The 27,282-nt window shown below is 36.0% G+C and overlaps 1 protein-coding gene across 3 annotated transcripts in view; it reads right to left on the bottom strand.

Annotated features, from left to right (window-relative positions):
• The window catches only part of LOC127844988 (leukotriene A-4 hydrolase-like), a 98,381-nt gene extending 79,012 nt beyond the window's left edge, over window positions 1–19,369 (bottom strand). The window contains exon 1 of one of the 3 annotated variants that reach the window (XM_052375595.1): window positions 19,343–19,369. The gene's annotated coding sequence lies outside the window, so the exon portion shown is untranslated. Of the gene's footprint in view, window positions 1–19,296 lie in introns of all 3 variants that reach the window. The other 2 variants (XM_052375592.1, XM_052375593.1) reach the window with 2 other exon arrangements.
• Window positions 19,370–27,282: the final 7,913 nt, after the last annotated feature.

Consider the following 27,282-nt stretch of genomic DNA (forward strand, 5'->3'; position numbering starts at 1 on the left):
AATGTAATGCAGGATCGAATGTTCCATGTTGAATCTGCTTACTTTTAACAAGTCGGTAATTTTAATTGTCGGTTAATTATAGGTGATAGCCTTTGATCGGCGCATACTACATTTTGCCGTGGAGTCAAAATAATGTAGGAGCGACTGTCCGGGTTGACAAAAAAATGTACGAGCGATTGTCCGGGTTGGAAAAAATAATGTAGGAGCGACTGTCCGCCCTGTCAAAACATCGTAGGAGCGACTGTCCGCCCTGTCAAAACATCGCAGGAGCGACTGTCCGCCCTGTCAAATTTAGCGTAGGAGCGATTGTCCGTAGGAGCGCTTGTCTGGATACCAACACAATCAGTTTGGTCATTGTCTGATATAAATTAGCGTTGAATGAAGGAAAACTCAGTCAGGCTACTTAATAAAGCTACCAGTATCAGACGCACGCGCAGGTACCGACTTCCCCCAAGTAACCGCATTTATTGGTTATATCAGTAATAATAACTCTTATACAATGGCATTTATCGAAACGAATTTATTAAAATAGTAACATAAAATGGTTTTCAATTGTTTCTGACACATACAAAAACTCGATTAATAACGAGGATTTCGTTAAGTAACGCAAAGTGGGTACCAATATTCTCTATTATTTTACATGCACACGTGATATAATTCATACTTAATAATTCTTAGTTATTGCTTATATGACATTTCCAGTTTTTTAAATAAATAAATGTTCTACAAGGGGGATCTCGGTAATTCTACACATTAGAAACTTCCATTCGCTCTTGTCAAGACCACATTTCCGCGTTGGAAATCTTTCTGGTTACCGAATGTCAGAGTTACATAATCCCTATTTACACCGTTTTGCCTTTTTTTGAATTTCCGTTTTTTTTAAACAAAATAAACGAAACTCGTTTGAAAAAATGAGAACTAGGCATTCGATCTCCAAGTGTGGATTAAAAGCGTTCATTGGTGACACATGTCTGCACATGTGTAGATACCGTTATTAAGATAAGATATCACGTGTCACCTTCAAATAACATGTATAATGACAATAAAGTGCATTACTATCAGAGTAATAAAACGGCATGAATTAGGCTTCATGCTGGGTTTTACTTCTCTTAAAGTAATGCAGATGAACCTTGCTTATATTTATCACCTAGTTACTGACAAAACTTATAAAAACATGAACTATTATGTCATGATCAGATCGATAACATAAACTATTTAAATCTGCTAGTAGATTCGATAATAAGATATTGTAATTGTCTTTGACAGTGTTGACGTTCTGTCAACCGCTTGCATTAATCCATCTCTTACACTTCTCAAGATCTCTGTTCAGCTTTGAAAACGATATAAATTCAATGCCACCAACTAATCTGACAGGATTCGATTTTCGAGTTACATAATCCCCATTGACAACGTTTTACCATTTTAATCTACGTTTTTTTAAAGAGGAAAACAAAAGAAACTTGTTGAAATAAAAGTGAACCTAGACATAGCTTGTCTAGGAAATGGCGGATAGTTCGTTGCTAACTCGCGCGCCCGATTAATCGATCGCTGATTTGTATATCAATTCTTAGATAAGGATTTGAATGACATGCGGCGTCATGTCAATTACGACCCTGGACGGCTCAAATCCTTGTTTATTTATTTCATGTGCCATCTTCACTGAAGACGTGCGACAAACACACCGTTTTTCTATACCGTCTCAAATTGTCAATTATGACGACTATGTTATAATTAATTAGCACATGCAGCATAACTTTGCCACGAGGTCAGTTACCGGTTCAATGATTATTTTAAGCAACTCTGATGCAAAGCGTGCAATGTGACGGAGCAAATATGAAGTAAAACAGGGTTTGGTGTATTCAGCTTTGGAAATACATTCTGACATTTTGTGGAAGTATTTCTCAAAATATGCTTTACAGTGTTTTGTGGATATAAGTGTTATTATTTTATATTGGATATTATTAAAACTGACGCGGGTGAATTCATTCTGTTTCGGTGGGTTTAATACATGTCTTTACCGCAAACAGCTGAAAACAAACACTATGATAAATAATTGAACATTTATTACGCGTCATCAAACAAGCAGTATTTTCATTGGTCATTGCTAGATTTCTCAAAAAAAAAAATCCTTAAAAAAATAGCCAATTTACAGTTGAAAATTGACTCCAATATATCACGGTCCGTTATATAGCTTTGTCCAATATAGTCCTAACAGAAAAGAAGTCTTGTTTCCAGTTACCCGACCGATCCTGTTTTTTAACCGGCGACTCAAAAATTATTTTTTTTATAAAATCCGCATCCGAATTTAATGTCCGAAATTTACGTAACTGCGGAAAGCGTTTGAATCGTTCAGAATTGTTATTTTTGTTAATGTTTTGTTTCATTGACATTCAATCTAATCAATACATGCTTTATTCAAAATGCAGTCTTCAGTTTTCAAAGAATATTTATTTGTACAGTAATTTACAGATAAAGACAAAAGCTTTTTCTGTTACAAAGTCCGCGTCTGAATTGTATGTCCAAAATTTACGCAACTGCGGAAAGCGTCTGAATCTTTCAGAACTGTTATATTTGTTAATGCTTTATTTCATTTACATTTATTCAAGTCAATAAATGCTTTATTTAAAATGCAGTCTTTAGTTTTCAAAGAATATTTATTTGTACAATAATTTACAGTGAAAGACAATATGGATCAAACATCTTCTTATTAAGAACTATATCTGAAAGTTAGTACTATGTCGTCATGCATTTCACACTGCTGATACCTGAAAATAATGACATTCTCATTGAGTGTTGTGGCAAGAAAAAAAGCCTACCTACCAACACACATTTAAATTAGATTACTGTTATATAGTCATTAGATTGACTCCACCTTTCTGCCCTATAGACAGTAACATATATAGAAATATATGTTATAACAGTTAAACACGGTTGATGTTTTTTTTAATAAAATTCCCCCATTTACAAAAAAATTCCCCCTCCTAAGGGCTGTGGACCCCTTCCCCCAAAGTAGTGTGAGGGCGCTGCGGGCGATAACGGTTAGTGTCGACCAAAAGGGATACTCAGCCCCAAGCCAATTGTCGCTTGTCTTAACAACTTTTGATCTCGTTGACACAAGTCGGTATATTCCCCCGGGTCAAATGTGACGCATGACATAATTTTCTCACGAGTCAAACAAGGGTCTTCTGTAATTTTTAAGCGTCAAAACCCAGGAGCTCAGGTAAAAAAAAACAACCTGAAATGATCAATGTACCTATGAAGTTTCATGATCCTAGGCATAAGCGTTCTTGAGTTATCATCTGGAAACCATTTTACTGGTTCGAGTCACCGTTACCTTGACCTTTGACCTAGTGACCTGAAAACCAATAGGGGTCATCTGCGAGTCATGATCAATGTACCTATGAAGTTTCACGATCCTAGGCGTAAGTGTTCTTGAGTTATCATCCAGAAACCATTTAACTGGTTTGATTCACCGTGATCTTGACCTTTGACCTAGTGACCTTAAAATCAATAGGGGTCATCTGCGAGTCATGATCAATTTACCTATGCAGTTTCATGATCCTTGGCGTAAGCGTTCTTGAGTTATCATCCGGAAACCATCTGGTGGACGGACCGACCGACTGACATGAGCAAAACAATATACCCCCTCTTCTACCAAGGCGGGCATAAAAATGTATAAATTATACTGAATACTGAAAAATATTTCGAGAACAGAGAAAGAAAGAAGTTAAGACCAAAAAACTTGCAACTCGACCAAAAATGGACGCCATTTTACTATTGCGCAATCAATAATCCTGGTCATTGGAAAGCTTAATTTTGTATTTAACAATAGGAAGCGTCATTATGATACGGAGCATGGGTTGCATAGCACTATATTTTTCTGACAATTTTGTTTTTCTCTAGCAACAAATTAACAATCCTTGTGCATTTCACATGTAAAACATGCGAAAATAAGAAATCATGTAATTCTTCCTCAGGGATAGCCTGAGCTTTTAATTTCTTTTTTTTTTTTTTTTGGGGGGGGGGGGTTGGGTTGGGGGGTATAGTGTGAAGGTGTGGTGGTCATTGATTAGATGATCTTTAAAAAAAAAATGTGGGGGGGGATTCGGGGGGGGGGGGGCCTGGGGGATGGTTTGGGTGAAGTCTATTGTGGTTTGTCAGGTAAGAGTTGTTTTGTCAAAGTATCAATCAAATCTAATCATAAATAAAGAAGTTATGGCAATTTTAGCAAAATTTAATAATTTGACCTTGAGAGTCAAGGTCATTCAAACGTCAAGGTAAAATTCAACTTGCCACGTACAGTACCCTCATGATAGCATGAAAGTATTTGAAGTTTGAGAGCAATAGCCTTGATACTTTAGAAGTAAAGTGGATCTAAACACAAAATTTAACCATGTATATTTAAAGTTACTAAGTCAAAAGGGCCAAAAATCCATAAATATGAAAACCAGAGTTATGCAACTTGTCCTTTTCTGTCCCCTTATGATAGTTTGCGAGTGTTCCAAGTATGAAACCAATATCTATGATACTTTAGGGGTAAAGTGGACCAAAACACAAAACTTAACCAAATTTTCAATTTTCTAAGTATAAAGGGCCCATAATTCCGTCAAAACGCTAGTCAGAGTTACATAACTTTGCCTGCACAGTCCCCTTATGATAGTTAGTAAGTGTTGCAAGTATGAAAGCAATATCTTTGATACTTTAGGAATAAAGTGGACCTAAACACAAAACTTTACCAAATTTTCAATTTTCTAAGTATAAAAAGGGTACATAATTTTGTCAAAATGCCAGTTAGAGTTACATAACTTTGCCTGCACAGTCCCCTTATGATAGTTAGTAAGTGTTGCAAGTATGAAAGCAATAGCTTTAATACTTAAGGAATAAAATGGACATAAACACCAAATTGTCAATCTTCTAAGTATAAAAAGGGCACATAATTCTGTCAAAATGCACACCAGAGTTATCTAACTTTGCCTGCTCAGTCCCCTCATGTTAGTAAGTAAGTGTACCAAGTTTGAATGCAATAGCATTGATACTTTATGAGAAAAGTGGACATAAACGCAAAACTTAACCGGACACTGACGCCAAGGTAATGACAATAGCTCTTTTTTTTTTCTCAAAAAAAAGATGAGCTAAAAACTGGTAGTGCTTTGTTTTAAAGTGGAAACTTTTTTATGTTAATTACGCTGCATCTGAATGGCTACAGTCATTGAGATATGTCAGTATTGACGTGAATTGCTCATCTATTATAATGGTCTAGTGGGGTTATTGTTTGTCGCACAATTAAGTGTGACAACACATGCGTGAATGTGATGTACAATGGAGGCGCTAAAAATGTTCTGCTCAAAACAGAATCCTCACCAAGCAAGGTGTAGGCTATCTAAAGAAACCCAGCATAAACTGACGATGGTCAAATTTCAAAATGGTGAACTTGACTTAACAGAAGCAGTTAAGTTCTGGAAAGTACAGAAAGATAGAAGGTTGTATTCCCTGAAGAAGCCTGCTTTGTAAAGACATTTTCTCCATTTTGAAATTTGCACCATTTGAAGCCATTTCTTCACTTAAATTTACAATTGTTGTCTGCTGAGCTTTCAATATGGACTAGTCTTAAATTACTATTTACATGATGTATGGATAATGAAGTGATCTAGTCATAAAACTGTTGGGTATCCTTTTAAAGTTTCCTGTTTAATTGCCTGTTTAAGTCTTGAAAATAATCTAGTAATAAAACTGCTGAGTTGCCTTTTAAAGTTTCCTGTTTAATTGCGACAGCCATGTGATGTCATTAAAATGTTGAAATACCCTGATCCACTATGTTTTTCTTCTGCTCATAGATTCTCGAGTTATCATCTGGAAACCATTTTACTGGTTCGAGTCACCGTGACCTTGACCTTTGACCAAGTGACCTGAAAACCAATTGGGGTCATCTGCGAGTCATGATCAATGTACCTATGAAGTTTCACGATCCTAGGCGTAAGTTATCTTGAGTTATCATCCAGAAACCATTTAACTGGTTTGATTCACCGTGATCTTGACCTTTGACCTAGTGACCTGAAAATCAATAGGGGTCATCTGCGAGTCATGATCAATTTACCTATGCAGTTTCATTGTACTTGTTCATACTTGTTCTCTGGGACCCATAGATTTAAAACCATTGAGTCCCTGGGAAATCCATTCAATCGAATATTCGAATATTCGCATAAAACGGCTGGATTGATTTAACTTCTATTACTCAGTTTCCTATCCAGTAGGGATATTAAATATAAATTTACACAGAAATACTATTGAACATACAATTGTTGTGTTGAGAAATAGAAAGAAAATGTAGCCTTATTGTAAAAACAAACTTTGAAAAGGCGTATTTAGGCGAAATATATCAGAAAAGAGTGAAACTTGTTCGTTGTTAACTTCCATTGTTTTTTAAATGATATCCGTTTGCTGTATACGAGGCTGTTTATTAACGGTGCTATCGAATAATTGTATCGTTGTTGGCTAATACTATGACCAATACTGTTATCGGGCACAAAAAGAAGGAAAAACATCATGTCGTAGAATTTTATTTTTATTTTAAATTTTAAAGTAACGATAGCATGTACGTTAATATAAAGAAACATATCACTTAGGCATGCAAAGTACACCAAATATTCAAGAACAAATATAAGGAAAAACATCAGGTCATAGAATGTTATTTTTATTTGAAATTTTAAAATAACGGTATAATGTATGTTTATAAATGATAAACTAAATTATTATTCGCCAGTCAATTGAAGCCCTTAATTGGCACCTAATTGACAAACAACCGTTCGGGCCCTTTCTTAGAATGTGTATATTGCATTGTTCAATTTGAGTAACTCACACATTTTAGTGGCTGTTCATACTGTGATCACAGAAACTTAATTATTATTCGCCAATCAATTGAAGCCGTTTATTGGCACCCCATTGACAAACAACAGTTCGGGGCCTTTCTAAGAAGGTGTATACATTCTTTATCCTAATAAACGCTCCCGCCCTAATAAACGCGCCCCTATCGTAAAATAAAATGAAGGAGTGATCAAAATAATAGCGCCCCCTTTTCTCGGCTGCTAAGGGGTAAAGTAATTGCATTTTATTGACGGAAATTCTTTTTTTATCAACAAGGTACAGTACACGCAAAACCAACAAATTCCGCGATCTGCGGAGTTTGACGACATCAAGTGCTCACGGAGTTGACTCGGCATCGACCATCTGGTTGCCACGTCTGTTCATCGAACGACACCTTGGCATGATGCCGAGGAAATTGTTGGTGATGTGACACTCCGCGAACACTCTTATTATCTATAATTTACCTTGGATAGAAACTGATTACAATATAAAGAAGTGAAACTCCAGCTGCTGGAGTAGTATCACATCCCCTCCCCGAAAAATAAAATTAATTTGTCTGTAGAACAATATGGGATTGTTAGCGTTGTTGTTTTCAAATTTTAACATGTATTTCACACCATGATAGTTTTTTCTGTCTTCTTAAATGTCGCATATAAAACAAACCCATGTTCGCACCTAGCTGTAGGATACTGCACCTGGAGGAGTGATAATTGCTTGTTTGATAAGGCAATTTACAGTTTGAAGCCATAGAGAACTCATAACTGATTGTAATAATCGTATTTTCCCGGGTTTCTCGATTCCCCGATACATACGTTTCAACTGTCTTAATCGCATACATGTACATGCTACTTCTCCCGTCTTTATCCATTACTTGATAATCCCGCATATGCCCGATTTCCATTTTTAAAAGCAAATTCTGGTTAATATTGATGATTAAAGTGCTCAATTTCTGCATATGCTTCTATTTAAAGATTTGATGAAATAAGCGCCCAATCAGGACAGTTGTATCACAACATGCGTAACTGACATGGTTTGCACTCGTCGTGTACAGCTATTTTCGGCTAGAAATTCTAGCCACATATACATAGTGCACGTGAATTAAATGAATTTCTTCGTTCTGAAAAAGCGCGCTTAAATTGGCATGAGTGTATTCATTTGTGAATAAACATTTCATAGCGGGTGCACCATTGAGATCCTTAATTTTAATTTCCAATAAAATTTTTGTTGTGAATTTCAACTAAATTACCGGGGTATCTCACGAATTTCTTGGCATTGACATTTCCTCTTAATAAAATATATTTCAAACACGCTGTATCGTTACCATTACGCTGTTTTAGTTCCTTCATTATTGACACAATTATTTATTGTATACTGACTGCACACAATTAAGTGTCGTATACAGTTCATATTTGTCTGCAACGCCCAACAACTTAAATAGCAGTCAAATCGGGACTGCGGTATTCCCACTGAACATGCAGTTCATCACCAGAAGCAATTTGTAAATTTAAATTTAGATGCACATGAACACAAGTCATTTTCTGAAAATCGGGACGAAGTGAAAGTAATCATTTAAAAAATAAACCAACATTTGATTTTATTCAGATGGGCAACATTATTTATATTTTTGTCGTCTGTGTATTTTAGCAACTCGATCTTATGCAAATAGATATCGTTTTTTCGATGTCTAAAGCAAGTCTCGTTTCCGAGATTAAACTGTGTAAATTTCTTCCATATGGTTACTGACCTACATGGTTTTGACAGATGACACGATGGTAACTGTATGAAGAAAACTTGCTAATTTGATGAAACGCCTATTTATATAATTATATTCAATGGCGTTGTACAAAACATATATATGTACATAAAATTGATAAAAGATAAGAGGTATTGATAATATTATGCAGCATTAGTTAAAGGATTAATGATCTTAAAATGTGTGATATAAATAAGAATGCTATAAGGAACTTAAGCAATAAAACAATACCGGCTACACTATTAAAACACAGTAAAAGTAAAATATTATGTAATAAATTGATATAACTAGAGTTAAGACAATAATAATAATGATAATATAAGCAAATATTTGGCAACATAAAGACACTGTTTTTCATTAACTAAAAGGATACGTAAAAGGATATTTCTGCTCTCTGGCTGTCGGATCCCACAGCTACCGGTCACCTGTCATACTTAAGGACACTTCTTTTGGGTTTTAACCTTATTTGAACTATCGTGACTACAAGTCACAAATAGACTGACCAAGTGTGACTACAAGACACAACTTGAAGGTTAAAATTACAGTGTGACTATAAGACACAACTAGAAGGCCTAAGCATGACTAAAAGGCAGCTGGTTGATGTTATTCAATCATTGAGCAAAGAAGCCCTAATGATTCTTGGTTACCAGTCACTTGTACAATAAATATCCTTTTCGAGCAAAGAAGCCCGCACAATTCTTCAATTGCTTGGTCCTATGAGTCCTAGTGAACAATAAGCCCGTACAACTGAGTCTCGATTATTTTTTTAAATCACAGGTATTCCCATTAAAATAGGTTGTAAAAGTCTCTGAAGAGAAATGTTTTCAAATTCCTTTTGAAAATGTTTATTGATGCGGAAGTCCCGATGCTTGATGGAAGGTCATTCCACAGTTTCGGACCAACAACTCCGAAACTCCTGTCCATGAAAGTTTTTCTCTTTGTGCGTTTCACATCATAACATCCGTCATGCAAGACGGTAGATCGTAGGTTACGTGCTGGTACTTTTTCTTTTAAAAGTTCTGTAAGGTATTTTGGTGCGTTACCAACAGAACAATTATACATGAAGTTCAGTAATTTTAATGTTATCCTAGCCTTTTCTGGTAGCCAGTGTAGTTCATACAAGGCATCTTTTGAACTGTCATATTTTTGTCGGCCTAGTACCAATTTGGCACACATGTTTTGGATACGTTGCATTTTGTTTATTTCGCATTGAGCTGTTCCATACAAGATGAGATTACAATAATCTAGATGGGATATTACCAAAGACAAAACGAGTATTTCTGTTGCTTCTTTTGTTAAGTATTTCCTTATGTTTTTGATTTTAAGGTAGTTGTACATGGCTGTACGGCACTTAATTTTGATGTGTTCTTTAAAATTTAGTGTTTCGTCTATATATGTGGGGGGGGATTCGGGGGGGGGGGGGGCCTGGGGGATGGTTTGGGTGAAGTCTATTGTGGTTTGTCAGGTAAGAGTTGTTTTGTCAAAGTATCAATCAAATCTAATCATAAATAAAGAAGTTATGGCAATTTTAGCAAAATTTAATAATTTGACCTTGAGAGTCAAGGTCATTCAAACGTCAAGGTAAAATTCAACTTGCCACGTACAGTACCCTCATGATAGCATGAAAGTATTTGAAGTTTGAGAGCAATAGCCTTGATACTTTAGAAGTAAAGTGGATCTAAACACAAAATTTAACCATGTATATTTAAAGTTACTAAGTCAAAAGGGCCAAAAATCCATAAATATGAAAACCAGAGTTATGCAACTTGTCCTTTTCTGTCCCCTTATGATAGTTTGCGAGTGTTCCAAGTATGAAACCAATATCTATGATACTTTAGGGGTAAAGTGGACCAAAACACAAAACTTAACCAAATTTTCAATTTTCTAAGTATAAAGGGCCCATAATTCCGTCAAAACGCTAGTCAGAGTTACATAACTTTGCCTGCACAGTCCCCTTATGATAGTTAGTAAGTGTTGCAAGTATGAAAGCAATATCTTTGATACTTTAGGAATGTATCAATATCTTTGATACTTTAGGAATGTATCAATAAAGATCCTTAATTTTAATTTCCAATAAAAATTTTGTTGTGAATTTCAACTAAATTACCGGGGTATCTCACGAATTTCTTGGCATTGACATTTCCTCTTAATAAAATATATTTCAAACACGCTGTATCGTTACCATTACGCTGTTTTAGTTCCTTCATTATTGACACAATTATTTATTGTATACTGACTGCACACAATTAAGTGTCGTATACAGTTCATATTTGTCTGCAACGCCCAACAACTTAAATAGCAGTCAAATCGGGACTGCGGTATTCCCACTGAACATGCAGTTCATCACCAGAAGCAATTTGTAAATTTAAATTTAGATGCACATGAACACAAGTCATTTTCTGAAAATCGGGACGAAGTGAAAGTAATCATTTAAAAAATAAACCAACATTTGATTTTATTCAGATGGGCAACATTATTTATATTTTTGTCGTCTGTGTATTTTAGCAACTCGATCTTATGCAAATAGATATCGTTTTTTCGATGTCTAAAGCAAGTCTCGTTTCCGAGATTAAACTGTGTAAATTTCTTCCATATGGTTACTGACCTACATGGTTTTGACAGATGACACGATGGTAACTGTATGAAGAAAACTTGCTAATTTGATGAAACGCCTATTTATATAATTATATTCAATGGCGTTGTACAAAACATATATATGTACATAAAATTGATAAAAGATAAGAGGTATTGATAATATTATGCAGCATTAGTTAAAGGATTAATGATCTTAAAATGTGTGATATAAATAAGAATGCTATAAGGAACTTAAGCAATAAAACAATACCGGCTACACTATTAAAACACAGTAAAAGTAAAATATTATGTAATAAATTGATATAACTAGAGTTAAGACAATAATAATAATGATAATATAAGCAAATATTTGGCAACATAAAGACACTGTTTTTCATTAACTAAAAGGATACGTAAAAGGATATTTCTGCTCTCTGGCTGTCGGATCCCACAGCTACCGGTCACCTGTCATACTTAAGGACACTTCTTTTGGGTTTTAACCTTATTTGAACTATCGTGACTACAAGTCACAAATAGACTGACCAAGTGTGACTACAAGACACAACTTGAAGGTTAAAATTACAGTGTGACTATAAGACACAACTAGAAGGCCTAAGCATGACTAAAAGGCAGCTGGTTGATGTTATTCAATCATTGAGCAAAGAAGCCCTAATGATTCTTGGTTACCAGTCACTTGTACAATAAATATCCTTTTCGAGCAAAGAAGCCCGCACAATTCTTCAATTGCTTGGTCCTATGAGTCCTAGTGAACAATAAGCCCGTACAACTGAGTCTCGATTATTTTTTTAAATCACAGGTATTCCCATTAAAATAGGTTGTAAAAGTCTCTGAAGAGAAATGTTTTCAAATTCCTTTTGAAAATGTTTATTGATGCGGAAGTCCCGATGCTTGATGGAAGGTCATTCCACAGTTTCGGACCAACAACTCCGAAACTCCTGTCCATGAAAGTTTTTCTCTTTGTGCGTTTCACATCATAACATCCGTCATGCAAGACGGTAGATCGTAGGTTACGTGCTGGTACTTTTTCTTTTAAAAGTTCTGTAAGGTATTTTGGTGCGTTACCAACAGAACAATTATACATGAAGTTCAGTAATTTTAATGTTATCCTAGCCTTTTCTGGTAGCCAGTGTAGTTCATACAAGGCATCTTTTGAACTGTCATATTTTTGTCGGCCTAGTACCAATTTGGCACACATGTTTTGGATACGTTGCATTTTGTTTATTTCGCATTGAGCTGTTCCATACAAGATGAGATTACAATAATCTAGATGGGATATTACCAAAGACAAAACGAGTATTTCTGTTGCTTCTTTTGTTAAGTATTTCCTTATGTTTTTGATTTTAAGGTAGTTGTACATGGCTGTACGGCACTTAATTTTGATGTGTTCTTTAAAATTTAGTGTTTCGTCTATATATGCACCCAAATACCGTATGCATTTTTCTGCTTTAACAGTGTCACCAGCAATATCTATTTCTTTAGATTGACATTTATTTAATTGGGGTCTACTACATAATGAATTCCGTTTTTGATGCGTTCATTTTCAGTTTATTCTCGTTCATCCAGTTGTTAATAACGAGTGCACAACTTTCAAGTTCTTGAATGGCAGTTCTTTTAACAGAAGAAGATGTAGGTTTGAATCGCTTGTTTGCGGTGTAGTCGTCTGCAAAACCGTAGACTGTGATGGAGGGAGGAACGACATCAAACAGTGTTCCAGCGTACGTCAGGTAGAGCCATGGACCAAGACAACTACCCTGGGGGACACTACACTCCAAAAAACGTGCCGCCAATAAAGCTGAATTAACACTTATGCGACAGCTTCTTGGACGAAGATACGAGTCTATCCAGTTTAGTGCCGTGCCACATGCACCGTATTGTTTTTGCAACACATCTAGTAAAATATCATGATCGACTGTATCAAAGGCAGCACTCAAATCAATGGCGATAAGTGCTGTAACCTCTTGTTCTTCCATACCTTCGAGTATATCATTGACTAGTCTAAGTTAAGCAGATTCACAAGAATGGAATTGTCTGTAGGCTGACTGATTTTTTGGAAGGAGATTGTTTTCATTTACGTGTATATTGAGACTAAACAGAGCAGCCTTTTCAATCACTTTCGATAGAAATGATAAGTTGCTCACTGGTCTATAGTTGGCATAACTCAGGTCTAGTCCAATTTTCTTAAGAAGTGGTCTTACTATTGCCTGTTTAAATTTTGAAGGAAAAACTCCTTGACTCAGAGAGAGATTAACCAATTTTGTCACGAACGGTAGTAACTCGTTTAAAAATGATTTTAGTACTCTTGTTGGCAATGCATCTAGTTCGCATGATTTTGTTTGAAGATGATTGATGATCTTTTTCACTTCATCTTGGGTTAGCTCCTCGAACATACCGAAACATGGCACTTCCTTGTAATCGGGTGTGAATTGTTCAAAACTTGCAAGGGCATCTCGAATTTTGTTAATTTTATCCAGGAAGTGATCGGCAAAATTTTCAGCTATGGCGGTGTCACTTTCACCTTCCGGCATAGGGTTATCAGTATTTTTTCCTGTTAATTCTGATACAAACCTGTAGAGTTTTTTAGAATCTCCGTGAAAATCAATTACTTTTTGACTAAGCGATCGTTGCTTCTCTGCATTCAACTCGAAAGTGTATTTATTTCTGGCATTTTTGAAAAGTTCATATTGGTCTGGTTGTTTGTATTTTCTCCACATGCGTTCCAGTTTGCGTGTTTTGCGTTTTAGTTCAAGAATGTTTTCATTTAACCATGGTTTTGGTGCACGACATATTTTGTTTTTCTCAATGTATGGAGCGTGTTTATCAAGAATTCTACAGATTTCATCTTCAAATTGCTCTACAAAAGTGTCTACTTTGTCTGCTGTAATTGACATTTCATTGAGGTCGTTAGTAAATGCTGAGTGGTCTATGTTTTTAAAATTTCGAAATTTTATTGTTTGACTCTTGATTTTTTCTTTTTGTACTTTGGTAACGACTTTAACTACACAATGGTCCGAAAAGAAAGGGCCTGGTTCACATGAATTGATTTCAATACCATTTGTAGCCTCAGAGATTACTAGGTCGAGTGTATTTCCCTCTGTGTGTATGCTGAAATTAACATGTTGTTCCAAACCCATTGCTACAAGAGAATTCTTAAATTCAGTCACAACACTGTTAGTTTTGTTAACATGCAAGTTGAAATCTCCAAGAATCATAAGATTTGAATAGTTGGGAACAATTTCCTCCATGAATTCAAAAAATTCTGTTAAAAATTGATGTTCAGTCTCTAATGATTGTGGTCTGTAAACGCCAATTACATTAATTGTAATGTTTTTGAGAATCAGTTGCCATATACCATGTTCAAATGTCCGGGTATTACTACTTGACACTTTTCGTACAGTAACCCCAGTCCGACAAGTTAAAGCCCGCCGCCGCCTGTTCTATTTGAACGATTTACAGTACTCATTGTATAACCATTTTGATTTAAGTCTGAGGTATCAAGTTGGTGTTGCTTTTCATCTGAGAACCAGGTTTCTGTGAATACGGCAAAGTCGATTTTTTCTTCGCTCAGATATTGACCAATCAAAACATCTTTGTTTCTGACAACAGAATGACAGTTCAATGTAAGGCAAGATATTTTTTCGTTTAGACCATTTAGTGTATTGCATTTCTTTGGGTATGAGAGGTTGTTTACGTTTGCATCTGAAATGTTTTGTGTGCTGTGTCTTTTCAAAGATGTTACAGTTGTAATTTGTGATGGTAAACTTTGTAGATTATTTAAATTTACTCCACTATTTGTGTCCCATACACGTAACTCTTGATCTCTACCGCCTCGGGTAACTCTATATTTCAAAAGATTGTATTGCTTTAAAATGGTTAACGTTCCTTTGTTTGGTATTGTATGATTTCTCGACACTGCAGATAAATCCAATAATTGGTCCCTATTATATCTAATCAGATACATTGTGATTGCAAGTATGTTAATCCGTTGAGAAAGTGTTCACCACAGGGAAAATATTAATCCGTTGATTAAATATTCCCAAAATATTAACACAGATCAAATAGTTTCTACTAATATTCTACTTTTAGCATATCTTTTTTTAAAGATAAATTAAGTATTGCATCCGTCAAACATTAATGAATACCACTGACAAAAATCACATTTTTCCTGTCACTGGTATTCTCAAAATAATCCGAAATATGAAAGCACAAATTTTGGCAGCCTACACTTTGGCGCCCACACTAACTAACTGAAGTATGCAGAGAAGCTGACGAAATGTTAAAACAATTGCGATAAGAATAACAGGGTATTATCTGTATCTGTTTCTTATATTCGTTAATTTTAAATTCTTTTATTTGTTAATTTGAAAATTATTTAACATTTGTTACAGTATACAATTAATATTTGTACATATTTCTCCTCTGCAAATCGCGGCGTGTCAAGACGCGGCGTGATTTGGCGGATCGATGCCGAGGTAGAAACAGAATGATAATGGGGTGCAGTATTCTGGTAAAACTAATTGTGATATGTTTATGATTTCTCAATGAACTTGGAATTTTGCGCAAATACTGGTAAACACATTTTACGTGTCAGTTCATATTATAACTAAAGGGGGGGGGGTGAAATAAATGCGCCCCCTTTGTGATTTGCATCGCGCCCGGGCGCGTTTATTAGGATAAAGACGGTATTGGATTGCGCAATCAACGCTGATACGGGCTGCGTTATCAGCTTGACACGAAGAACATCACATCAAACATGTTAATCCCAAATGATTTCGGGTGCCAATTAGTAAGCGGCTTGCAGGTCATTAAATATAAGTGCAATTAGGTTTGAAAAAAAGTGAGAATACGCGAATATCAATTCTGTTATTCGAATACTGACCATTCAATCGAATATTTGAATAATTTTGCCATCCCTTATAAATATCCTAAAAAATTACCTTGCAGAGGTTAATTCTTGTGAAAAAATGTCAACAGACGATGTAGAATGGAAAGTACTCAAAATAAAAGATTTTGTATTAGATCTACTTAGGAACTTATAAAAGAGGAAACAGTTTATAGGAGCTCTGATGAATTACAAAATTAACCTGTTTTGTCACATTTTTGATCAGCATAATGATGGTGATCTGGTCATAACTGTTTTTCGGTAACAACTGCATAATGTGGGAACGTTCTATCAGATAATTTCACGCGATCTCAATTACCACGACTCTTTAAGAACACACAACTAAAAAAAAAATTACCATAAATATTGCACTTTGATTTACAATTTTTATTTGATAATAAAGTATTTAAATTCGGAATCTGCAAATAGGAATCATTAGGCAGTTTTTTTTTTAATTTGCATTTATGAATGGGTTGATTGATAGCTAAAGAAACTTCAGTGTACAGTTTATATAGTATTGACAGACCTGTACGCTGAAGCGATTCCCATATCGAAAGTCAACCAGAGTCGTAACATATTTATGTCATGTTATAGATCAAAAAAAGTTCATTTTCTTGGATACATTTCTTTATATATTGGTGAATGAATATAAACTACTGCATCGGGGCATATTTTAAGGTTCAAATGTTTCAATAGATGTAAATAACACTCATCAGCCTGAAATTCACAATTTTGACGCCATTGTTGCTTTGTAACATGACGAGTTACAACGAGGATCTACCTTGAAATTTTTTGCGGAAATTATAAACATTACTTTCGTTTTCTGAAATCTATTATTTGTGATTAACAACTTATGTCTGGTGGATTAAAACACTGATTTCAAAGTGAATTTGGTAATTTTAAATAATTTTTACTTTGAGTTTGTATTTACACTTCAATTTGTTAAAAAAAAACAAGCAAGAATAATTTAAAATACCGGGAAATTTCATTTCTGAATTTGAAAACACTTGAGCACATGGTATGTTACTAAAAATAGAAATAACATAATATGAAATCTCGGGAGATTCGCATTTCAATCATGTCTGTCGCATAGATATGTTAGAGCAGAAAAGATAAATTTTAAATGTTTAAGATAGTATTTTGTGAAAGAATATATCAGTTAAATGTGAAATGTCAATCTTTCAGATTAAGTGGTTGATTTGGGCCAATAACTGCATTTAAAAGCTGTTTTGGACTGGTCTTTGTTAACTGTCAACTTTTCGGGAATTTCTGGTTGAATTTCCTAATGGAGTTGGTCCATAACATTAATGTCTAGCCAGTCAAATATCATAAAAAGCGACGTTTAAAGTTATGGTAGCCAGAACTAGTTGAATGACAGCTTTGAATTTTCCCCAAAAAACATTTACATGGCTTGGCTTACACTGGTCAATTATGAAAGCAAACAAATTACCTTCACTCAGTAAGACGGTTGTAACAAATATGTCCGATCACCACATATGAAATCCGAAATGAAGTCGTACGAAAGACCCGCGAAGTCACACAAATTTCTCGAGCAATATGTCACTTGTCAGTTCGAGCGGATTAATGAACCAACAATAAAATAAAACTCTTTTTTTGCTTTTCTTCGTCAAAGTCAAGCCATGGGAGCTGACTCGATTTTCCATCTAGGATACAATTGACGTTTTCTTGTTTCTTCATATTAAAGTTTCATGTCAGTTTAAGCGTCGGATTCTTTTTTATTTACTGATTTGTCGGACGAAAAGCCGAACTTGAACAAAGCCATTCTTTAAATTACATTCTCTTGTCTGCTACGCAAAAATGTTTACATTGACGATACCGATTTTCGATAGAAGTCATAAAATCATGCTCTTCAGTTTTACAACACTGCAAAAAATCATTAATATGCATGACCCCTTGACCAATGGAAACAAGCAATTTCTGCAGGAAGCTCTCCTTTGTGTCTAAAAATAGCGATGAATCTAGTTCTGGCTACCATAACTTTAAATGTTGCTTTTTATGATTTTTGACTGGCGCGACTTTATAGTTATGGACCAACCCCATTAGGAAAGTCAACCAAAAATTCCCGAAAAGTTGACAGTTAATAAAGACCGGTCCAAAACAGTTTTTAAATGCAGTTATTGTCCCAAATCAACCACTTGATCGGAAAGATTGACATTTTTCACATTTAACTGATATAATCTTTCACAAAATACTATCTTTAACATTTAAAATGTATCTATTCTGCTTTTACATATCGAGAAAAACAGCGATGTGACAGACTTACTTGAAATGCGAATCTCCCGAGATTTCACGGTCATATGACGTTATTTCTATTTTTAGTAACATACCATGTGCTCAAGTGTTTTCAAATTCAGATTATTCTGGCTTGTTTTGTAAACAAATTGTAGTTTAAATACAAACTCAAACTAAATATTATTTAAAACTACCTGATTCACACTAAAATCAGTCTTATAATCCACCAGACGTAAGTTGTTTATCACAAATAATAGATTTCAGAAAACGAAAGTAATGTTTACAATTTCAGCAAATAATGTCAAGGTCGATCCGAAAGTATCCAAATGAAAACTCGCCACGTGACAAAGCGACAATGGCGTCAAAATTGTGAATTTCAGACTGATGAGAGTTATTTTCGTATATTGTAAGATGCATTTAAAACATTTGAACCTTAAAATAATCCCCGATGCAGTATTTTATATTCATTCACCAATATATGTAGAAATGTATCCAAGAAAATGAGCTTTCTTTGATTTATAGCGTGACATAAATATGTTATGACTCTGGTTGACTTTCGATACGGGGTTAGCTTCAGCGTACAGGTCTGCCAATACTATATAAACTGTACGCTGAAGTTTCTTTAGCTACGATGAATCATGTGAATGCTCCGCGTTTATTTATATACACTAGTTTTGTTATAATGTAAATAACGGATACGAGAGTAATTTTACCCATTAAAAATAAAGGTTTTCACAGCAATTAGTAACAGTTACATGAATTAGTATAGATTTTTTATGTACGACCAGTCGGACAAGCTAGCCCGCAGTTTTACTAGCCCGACCACCGATCTTACTAGACAATGTCTGTCGGACGTGCCTTAGTGTCGAACCCTGATACATGGTTATCAAAAAAACTTAAAAAGCTTTTGCCCGTAAATTAGGTAGCACCTATAATCATATTATTGCTTATTTACGATGTTTACGATGTGACAGTGCTTTTATGTGCGATCTCGTACAAACCGGTCCGAATATACGGCAAGATATATGGTACGGTAATAAACTCCGTCGTATATCGTACAGTGAGACAATGCATGACTGCGAACTCTTAAAAACTTCAATTGTCATTATTATATAACGTATTCATCCAGGAATAAAATGAGCGCACTCAATAAAAAAATATTTAAAAACAAATATTGAACAAGATCGGTAATACAAGTTTATGTCGGTTTAATAATTTAAACCCATACACAATTCATAACTCCGCCAAGGACGATCCCCAGCCCGCGCTGGAAAAGGGGAGGGTTAGGTGTAGGGCTAGCTACGCTACGCTGTTGAAACGTTATTGCTACATAAGCGTCTAACAGAATAACAACAGACATCATGGACCTGGATGGACCTCCAGCTGGAGGACGTATGACGCATGACGGTGAAAGCCAGTGTCAACTGGAAGCCATAAGACCAAAGACCATCATCACCACCAGGACCACAGCCACCATAGGTACATGGAATGTCCCAACCATGTAAGAGACCGGGAAGACAGCATGAATGGCCGCAGTGATGAGGTAGTTCAACCTCGCCATCCTAGGGATCAGTGAGTCACAATGGACCGGCTCTGGGCAGAAGCGAAATACTTCCAGTGAGTCACTATTGTTCTCGGGGCATGAGTAGGAGGATGCAGCACACGCACAGGGAGTAGCCCTGATGATTTCCAAGTCAGCACACAGAGCGCTAATCGGGTGGGAGTTGCACGGACAACGGATCATGACGGCCTCTTTACGTGCAAAGAAGGAGAGGATCAACGTGGACATAATCCAGTGCTACGCCCCGACGAACGACAATGAAGTGGACGAGAAGGACAACTTTTACAATAATGTCGGTTCAAAAGCTAAGTATAGCTTATGTTTTATGTTATTTACTCTTGCCGACTTTAAATAAAATTTACTTGACTTGACTTGACAACAGACTGTCAATCATAATTCAAGACAGACCAAAGATAAACATTATCATTCTAATTGGAGGACATTGATCGGCAATGACAACCGATGATACGACGAGATAATGGGGAAGCACGGGTTTAGGTGAGATGAACAACACTGGGGAGAGATTCGCCGACCTGTGCGCCACAAGTAACCTGGTCATCAGAGGAAGTGTTTTCCATCACAGAAGGATATACAAGGCAATGTTGGTGTCACCAGACCTTTCAACGGAGAACCAGATCGACCACATGTGCATCGCATTTAAGTTTCGTCCGTCTCTTCAGGATGAACATGCCAAGCAAGGAGCTGACGTGGCTTCAGACCATCATTTTCTTGTCGCCCGATTTAAACGAAGTAGAAGAATAGTTGTACAAGGGTGCCCAGCCAACGCCAACGTTACAACACTGCTACACTGAAAGACACCTGGAAGCAAGAAGAGTTCACGGTCTCTCTCTCCAACAAGTTCTAGGTCCTAGAGGAGCAGCTTGAAGAAGAGATTATAGAGCAGTGAAAGTAGCAGTGACTTCAACATGCCAAGAAGTACTGGGCTATAAGTCTTACACCCACAAGGAGTGGATATCAACAGAGACGCTTTAACAAATTGAAGGCAAGTGTCAACAATGGTAGAACATGGGCCGCAAAAGTGAAAGCACAAGAACATTACACCAAAGCAAATAGTAGCGTCAAGCGAAGTATTAAAGCAGACAAGCGGAACTACGTAGCGCGCTTGCAACAGAAGCGGAAGAGGTAGTCTATCATAACAGAACTTGAGATCTGTACTCCATCACCAAGAGATTAGCAGGAAAGTTTGCCAAGCCAGAGAGGCCAGTAAGGACAAAAATGGAGGAGTAATAACAAATGACGAAGAAGAGGTGGATTGAGCACTTCCAGGTACTACACCACAGGCCAGCTCCTGCGAACCCACCGGAAATTCTGCCTGCTACAAGCGATCTGTCAATCAAGTGCTGCAGTTCCACAAAGGAAAAGATAAGTAGCGCCATCAAGCAATTGGAAATCGGCAAATCTGCAGGACCTGACAGCATACACGCAGAACCGCTTAAGGCTGACGTGGATTCTAGTGTGGAGCTACTACACCAAATCTTCAGCTAAATATGGGAAGAAGAAGAAATTCCAACAGAGTAGAAAGAGGGTTACCTCATCAAGCTCCCCCAAAAAGGCGACCTCAGTTCCTGCTCCATCTACCGAGAGTCACGCTGTTTTCCATCCCAGGCAAGGTGTTTAATTACAGCCTTCTCAACCGAGTGAAAGCCGCAGTAGACATGCATCTCCATTAACAACAAGATGGCTTTCAAAAAGAAAGATCGTGCACGGATCAGAAAGCAACCATATGCAAAATTCCGGAACAATGCATTGAGTGGAATTCGTCCCTGTATGTCGAATTCATCGCATATGAAAAGGCGTACGACAGTTTTGACCGGGAGTCCCTTTGCAGACTTCTGAGTCACTAAGGAGTGCCAGGAATGATCAGCAACATCATCAGGAAGTGTTATGAAGGGATGTCCTGTAAAATCGTTCATGCCAGACAGCTCACGGTGGCCTCCGATGTGAGAATCGGATTTAGGCAAGTCTGCTTACGCTCACCTTTCCTGTTCCTGCTGGTCATAGACTGTGTAATGAATACACCGACGGAAAAGAATCAATATGGAAATCAGTGGACACTCAGGAAAAAGTTGGAAGACATAGACTTTGCCGATGATCTGGCTCTTCTCTCACACACCCGACATCAGATGCAGAAAAAAGACAAACATGGTAGCGGACAACTCAGCTAGACTGGGCATCACCATTAACAGAGGGAAGAGCAAGTTGTTCAAGACCAAAGCATCCAATAACACACCTATCACAGTCCAAGGCGCGACGCAGGAGGATGTTGACAGCTTCACCTATCTCGGCAGCATTCTGGACAACCAAGGAGGAACGGATGCAGATGTCAGAACCCGCATTGGTAAAGCATGGGCAGCCTTCCATCAGCTGAAGAATATCTGGGAACTCGACATCATCACCAAGATAAGGCTCTTCAATACCATAGTGAAGCCAATACTATATGCAGAAGAGATCTGGAGAACCACTTCACCAACATAAAAAAATACAGGTCTTCATCAATACTGGCTTCAGGACGATCCTCAAGATTTACTGGCCAGACAAGATTTCCAACGAAAAATTATGGAGAACAACGAAGCAGAAGCCAGGTGAGGAAGAAATTATTCAATTAGACATTTGCAGTGGATAGGCAACACCCTTCGCAAGCCTGCATCCAATACGACAAGGCAATCTCTCACATGGAACACCCAATGGAAAAGGAAGAGAGGGCGGCCTAGAAACTTCTGGCGCCGTGACCTGGATGCAGATGCTTAGCAGATGGGCCAAACATTTGGGCAGCTGGAGAGACTCGCCCAGAACCGAGACGCCTGCAGTAAGCTGGTTCGCGGCCTTTGTACCAGACGGGACCACAGGCGAAGATGAGATGCTGATACACAATTAATACATTCACGAAAATCGTATACATCCAGTTTTATTGGCATTTTATGCACTAGATTCTATTTTTATTTTACTTTTCCTTTTATTGATATATCTTTACTTTTATGAAGATGGTAACAAACGTTCCGCGCATAGATTCAACTTATTCCGTACGCACTGTAGGTCGTGTTAAACCCCGACATCATTACACACCATGTTATGATTGTGGATAAAATTATTTGTGCTATTATATCGTTATTTTTACTATTGTTTACGTGTGATATTCATAACTAAATACTTAATTATGACTGTTGCAGAACAATGCATGTATCTGAATTAAATGACTTAAAAATTGAACAGAAAATCGTTCTAGATTTGGAACCAAAATGTGTAGGTAACAACTGTGAGACGTTTGAGACGTTTTTCTTTAGTTTCTTTATTGGTTTGTTTTGATCATTTTATTTGAAGACATTTGTAATAATGATACAATACTAGCAATAAATGAAGGCCTGCGCGAAATTAGGTTACTGCTGATTGAGATGAAGTTTCAACTTATTAATAAACATTAAGTTCTTTTTCCGATTCCAGTGTAAAATATTATTGATAAAACTTGCATTATCATTATTAATATACAGATCTGTAAATTCAAAGCTTTGCTTTCCAACGCCTTTTGACAATGATTTTCTGCGTTTAATTTTGTTACTAAGAATCACTGCGACGAGGTTTATGCCAGAAGTCTATGAATCAAATTGAAAAGAATTGCTTTTCATCATTTACTTGTATGTCTCAAAACTGGCCTGGACTATACCATCCACAATCTTAATAGAAAAACAGAAACTACTTATGTTTGCATACCGCCTAAAAGGTCCCATGAAATGAACGTGTCTGTAGTTGTCACTTGATCGTAACGCCTCAGAACATTATGTGTATTTATTTACCAGTATGCAGTCAAATATCGTGCAAACATCATGTCATGTCTAAAGCGCTTAGTAAACTGGCGGAAGTGTAGACAGCATTGCATTGTATTTGCACTTTCTAGCTTTTCAATTGTTATCAACAGTGCAATTGAGTTTTGCATAAAATAAAAGACTATTGATTGTTCATTAAAAAACTATATCCTGATAACGATTCTCGAGTTTAATTATCCCCATATACTTACTGAAGGATTTGCAATTGATAACATGTTAAATCCTAGTTAAAATGTATACTAAAATGTATACTCGTCAATAACTACCCTTTTTAGTCTACTATTACCCTTTTCAACACGTAAGTATTCAATTATAAAATGAAAACAGTAAAGCAAATGCGTGTGTATTGGTTTATTTCTAATAATGTTGTAACAATGGCATTTTCACATTACATCGAATAGTGCATGGTTATATATTGGTTACTAGTAAAAGTATTTTTATTACATGGGTTAAAAATGTACTAACATTTAAGATATCAATAAATGATCAATAACCCACTGCAAACCAACTTCATTTTTTTTCTTTCACTGTTTTTTTTTAAATTCCTCGATTCATAGAATTGCTATAGCAAACTCTCAAAACAAAAGCACGAATGTTTTGCAATATATATATTGCAAACAGTATAAATAGCCTGTAATTTTGTTGTAAAAATTATAACTGTTTTGTTCAAAGACTTTAATAGTATATAAAGGCTAGTTAATAACATATCTGGCATATCTTTCTTTGAACATGCAACTCTCTTTGTAATTACTTATAGTCAATCACGGTATACTGATTTACCTAAAATAATCAAACAACGTAATAAACTAGTAATACTAATAATAATGATAATTACGCATAACATAGTTAAAGACTGCTTAGCAAACGAAAAATGTGCAGCGTCTAGCGAAAGTCGGTCTTATGCCATATTCGCGCAGTCATGAGCAGCTACCCAGTCCCTTATGAAGTCATACCAAATTGTATCGTATTATTACTGGGTAGCGCCTGCATGAGACCCATTTTCGCATGACGCAGCAAAAATCGCACATACAAAAGCAGGCGATAGCAATCCCTGTTCAGATAACGCCTGTTGTGTCAAAATTTATCCACGACATTAGTCGTACTTAACAAATGAGCTAATGTAAGTCTGATAAGGGCACCAGTTCGTATGGTAAATGCTATGCCCAGTTAGCGCGTTGCTTGGATTCCGCTTCAGAGCAATTAGTTATCTTGAATAATTAAGTATGACAATATTCAGTCTTTTGCATTTCATAGCCTTTTTTATTTTAGTATTGATTTTGTTGCAGCTCGAGATATAATGTCGTATACACAACACAGTGAAACCTGAAATCATCGGCCAATCAATTGAAAATGACCAAAGATACCGATGTAGACAGGTGACCGCTGTTTTCAGATGGTTGGTCAGTTGGTAGTACTACTAGGTCTTTACCCCCATCAAAACAGTTGCACACAATGTTATTAAAACAAAGAATCATAGTAGATAAATTCACAATAGCATACATGATTTCTATTGAACAATAGAAAATGATATTTTATGTAACGTAGTCTTTGAAACGTAATAAACGTACATAACTCCATTTCAGATTTCTTTGCATTTTATTTTTGCTTGTTTAACTCAACACGACGTTTTCAAATGTTTGTGAATTATAATATGAAAGCGAGGACTTTCGGCCTCGCGACACAAAAATTTGTGTGTCTGTTATGCCCAGTTGTGTGCGTGGTCCAGTTACCTTAGTCAAAATACAGGTTTGAAAAAAAGAAAAGATTATTATATTTATTCAATAATTTCCCAAATATTCGTAACGTTACATTTATATATTGATTTAAATTAATTAATACAGTTAAATATATCAATTTATCAACGCTAATATTGTTGTTATTTCCTGAATATCATTCATTCACTTAATCCGCCATGTTGTATTACGTTAATTTGAGAAAATTTATTGTCCCCTATCGGTGAAACCGGAGGGTACTTATGGCTTGCGCTCTGTACATCAGTCTGTCAGTCTGTCAGTCCGTCACACTTTTCTGGTTCCTGCGATAACTTAAAAAGTTCTTCATATTTTTCATGAAACTTGAAACATGGACAGATGGCAATATGGAGATAATGCATGTCAATTCATTTTGTTCCGACGTGTAAAAAATAGTGGTTGCTACGGCAACAAATGAAAAAAACAACAATTTACTGACAATGGTGGAGTTTCACCGGTAGGGGACCATATTGCTTGGCAATCTCTTGTTTTTATCATACCACCGCATAGATATCTGCCTGCTATAGCATTTGCCTTATATATTGTTTTATATCATGGTTAACAGGAAGTTGTTATCTCAGTCATGTGTGGAGGATGGTAATATTACTCGGAATCAACTAAAAAGTAATCATTTTAAGTAAAATCGAACCAGATTCAACAGAACATCTTGCTACCAAGGTGTAATATATTTTAAACACAAATTGCAACACAAAACAGCAAAAAACATTTTTTTTACAAATGTTAATCGCACGTGCTCGTGACGTCATTTTTAACACGTCAAACGACAAAGGTCATATTCTTTCCCGCTAAAACTGCAGATTTTTGCGATTTTTTCATTATTTCTTTAAAATCGGGGACGTAGAGGTATGATTAACAGAAAAACACGTTCTTGTTCAATCTTTTTGTAATATCAGGTTCGGCACAAATAAAATAACGGCTCGACAAGCCTCGCCGCTATATGATTATAAGCCTTACCTGATATATTACAAAAAGATCAGGCAGTAACCTGTTATTCTCTATATAACGGTATTCACGAGTCATTTAGGTCACGAAAATGTATAACTAGAGGATTTGCTATTATACGCGGAGTTTAACATGAAAAGCATCCACAATGCTTAAAAAATAAACGTGAAAACAAGTATTTAGTCAACAAGTAAACGTTCAACAAGTAAACGTTCAATAGCTGATTTAGCATGACGTTATTCTAATGACAACAATCAAATACAAATATGCATGAACATAATGACAACAATCAAATACAAATATGCATGAACATAATGACAACAATCAAATACAAATATGCGTGAACATAATGACAACAATCAAATACAAATATGCATGAACATAAATGTGCCACTGGTACACGTACATTTGTGTTTATTTCAATAAACAAATATATACCAAAAAAATAAATGTAATTATTCGCTACAAGTGAATCAAGTGAAGCTTCAAAATCTGTCAGAGAGCATGATATTATATCCAATATAATACATTGACCTACATTATATTGAAAACTGATTATGTAACAGTCTGTTTTTTTTAAAAGAAATAATCATATATCTAATCTTCAAAACTGAAAAATACCAGTCTGGTTTCTTTAAGAAATATTCAAACATTTATCTTGATTGTTGGCGAATAACACACAGTTCTTAGGGACTATAGATAAATACGAGTTAAATCAATATAGCTAACCACGAGCAATCTGATTTCTTGAACATCTAGTCCTTATCACAGGTTGAGCAGGGCGGGTACCAACTGTCTGAATAAATTAATGGATAGAGACGTGTTTT

This window comes from Dreissena polymorpha, chromosome 9 (assembly GCF_020536995.1).
Source record: "Dreissena polymorpha isolate Duluth1 chromosome 9, UMN_Dpol_1.0, whole genome shotgun sequence".
Classification (NCBI taxonomy): Eukaryota; Metazoa; Mollusca; class Bivalvia; order Myida; family Dreissenidae; genus Dreissena; species Dreissena polymorpha.